The 3115-nt window shown below is 27.2% G+C and overlaps 1 non-coding gene across 1 annotated transcript; it reads left to right on the top strand.

The window, feature by feature from the left end:
* The first annotated feature begins 767 nt into the window (after window positions 1-767).
* Window positions 768-852, top strand: TRNAM-CAU (transfer RNA methionine (anticodon CAU)). The gene is given in 2 exon segments: window positions 768-805; window positions 817-852. It is a non-coding gene; the product is annotated as a tRNA-Met (tRNA).
* Window positions 853-3115: the final 2263 nt, after the last annotated feature.

Genomic DNA, 3115 nt, shown 5'->3' with positions numbered 1-3115 from the left:
CTTTGAGACCCAATCTTCATTTATTTAACATGGCTAATTTGATAATATGTTTCGAACATTGATAATCATTTTCCATCAACTTGATTGTCTTGTAAGTCATTCAAAATCTTTATCACTCTAGCTTCCCATTGCATTTTCTTTAGATTGTTTTTGAATTGTATGTAGAGAATGAAATGAATCAAAACACAATAGAGTGAAATAGATTGAAAATGTCATTCCATTGTTTGAATAACTAATAATAAAATGAAAAAAAAATATTTCGTTCCATTATTTGGAAAAAAAATTATAACTATTTAATTCTTGTATTGTTCTTATTTTAACTTATTTTTTTATAAAAAGAAAATTAGTTACATTTAATAGTAAATTTTGGGGGAAAAAAATAAGACAAAATAACATAATATATATAAAAAATTTAATGGGTTGACCTGTCAGCTCAACCATAACCCAGCTCAATAGAGTATTTGTATCTATGTGAAGTTAAACAGAATTATGTATTTATTTATTTATGGTGCAGAGAAATTTGAAGTAACCCAAATTTTGTATGAGGTGTTTGCAATTAGAATTTAGAAGAGAAGATGGTCCAAACATGACCGGGCTTTAGATTTGATTTAAGGGCCCAACAAGTTGGATCATTATCTTTTTCTGTCATGAACAACTTGGGATTCTCAGCCAAAATCAGGGCCCTGTACACTGTTCATAGTCACAAATAGCCAAACATTGACTAATAAAAAATGGTAAGTAATAAACGATGATAGAAATGTCAACATGGGGTGGTGGCGCAGTTGGCTAGCGCGTAGGTCTCATAGCTTCTGAGTGATCCTGAGGTCGAGAGTTCGAGCCTCTCTCACCCCATAATATACAAGTTTTTTGTTAATGTATTTCTTCCATTCATTCAGTTCAAGGGAAGCAGCAATACCATTCGCAAAAAGAAAAAAAAGATTTAATTGTTGTATTCACTAATGTCAAACAATTAAAAACTTTTAAAATTAATAAACATAGTATATATTTGCACATTTGCATACTGTTTTGGTCACTATTTAGAATTTAGCAGCAAATTAACGAAGACAACAGCAAGTCAGCAACAAACATCTCAATTGGCCAATTTCGTTGATGTTATATCATTGTTTTTTGCTTGGTTTGGAATCAAATGGGAACCTAAAATAATACACAGAAGTTAGGAATGTGACACGAATCATAAGACTAATCTTTTGGTTTAGAAATGTCAAGAAAAAGATATCAGCTACATAGAAACTTTAATAAACATCACATGGGCTGTAGATTTTTGAGAAAGGGAAGGGAAAACAGAATGAACGGGATAAGCATGTAATGTGAGGTTTATGTGACTTTGTTAACAAATTTCTTTGATTATTCATTCAACTTGACTATGGGTATAAGGTTTGACTCACAAAGTCACAATCAATCTCTATCTACATATTTGCATCACACAAACTTGTTCACAATAAGAGCTATTGAGTTTAATGAAAATAAACAAAAATTTTAGGTCAGATTGTTAGATAATATCATCACTTCATAGAATTTGGTCATTATGATTATCTAATTTGAACGGTGATTTAGTGAATTTTATAATCCTATTACTATAGAGATTTTGAGTTTTCTTGAATATAAAGTAAACATGTTTTTAAGATTTTTTTTTAATTTAAAATAAAGAGTATGTGCAAAAATATATGTCAATGCACAAGTCTGGTGAGTGAAAACAAATTACCCTTTGAATTTTGCCATAGTCAAAGAACTGAAACAAGATTAATTCTATAACTAATTACAGAGTTTGGCAGGTTTAGATCTTCGTACATGATCATAAAATGACAATATTTCTGTTGGATTATTACCTACCTTGTTAAATTTAATCTTCTTTAAATTTTTATACCAAATCCATAGCATGACTCCATAAAACAATTTTTTAAATTTAAGTATTATAGTACACTTCAAAGAATAATGGATAATTATAATTATTGATTAAAATATTAATAGCTAAAATTATTATTAAACATATATCTTAGAATAGTGAGCTTAAATTTTTTCTAATATACTATCTCGCATTTAATATTATTGTGTTGGGTATGTATATCAAATAGTAGGTGATCCTTTTATAGTAAACCTAGATAATTTTGATATCATCTTAGAATAGTGAGTTTAGACTTAATTCAATCATATAAAATTAATTTATAAAAAAAAGAATTATTCTCTTATATATTATTTAATTGTCTTATCTTTAATTAATATGAAACTTGAATTTTTTTTAATAATATATATACGAATAACAAATTATAAATTTATTCATTGTCACAATACCATATATATATATATATATATATATGACCCAATGGGCTAAGAGAAACTCATATAGCGGAATACAAAAAAAATTAAAAATTTATAAAAATCTTAATAACTGACTACTTATTCAATACTTTATAACAATTGTCGCCACAAATGGGGCATAGAGTTTTGTCCATTTTAAATATTGGATACGTGGCAATTTGGTTTCAGAAATAGTTACTTTAATAACTACATTTTTTTATTAGAAAAATGAGAGAGGGAGTTCTATTGATAAAAGACCGAGTAGTAATTGCGGAAGGTGCAAAATAAATTTCAAACATAGGATAAAAAATACTATAGGAACTCTTGAAGTGGGGAAATCTAATAGTAGTACTATATGGTAGTGGCGCCTTTAACTTCTGAAAAAAGAAGAATCATTTAATGGTAGGTCTTTGTTTAAGAAAGAATAGCATACAAGTGTCAGACTGAGTTTAGCTTTTTGTTTTACGTTCTTTCCCCCTTTTGCGTCCTTGAAATTCCAAGGAGGATGAACTGAATGTTGCAGGCTTAAAAAAGTGTACACTTGTTCATAAGCTTTTACATATATATATATATATATATACTCCGAAAATAAGTTTACCTACACTTATTTCATTCAATAACTTATGTTTTAGATCAAATTTTAATGTTGAAGTTAAAGTTCTTAATATATAGATTAAGTTTGTAAATTTTTAGAAAATTTGAAATTTATTTGATACTTCACTTCATTAATTCAAATTGACAGATAATCATAAAATTATTTTATACAATAATTTGAATTAATGAATTTTAAAATTTATAA

This window comes from Cajanus cajan, chromosome 9 (assembly GCF_000230855.2).
Source record: "Cajanus cajan strain Asha chromosome 9, NIPB_CcT2T_4, whole genome shotgun sequence".
NCBI classification, from domain to species: Eukaryota; Viridiplantae; Streptophyta; class Magnoliopsida; order Fabales; family Fabaceae; genus Cajanus; species Cajanus cajan.
The sequence above is the reverse complement of the archived record's forward strand: the minus strand, read 5'-3'. Positions and strand labels throughout refer to the sequence as shown.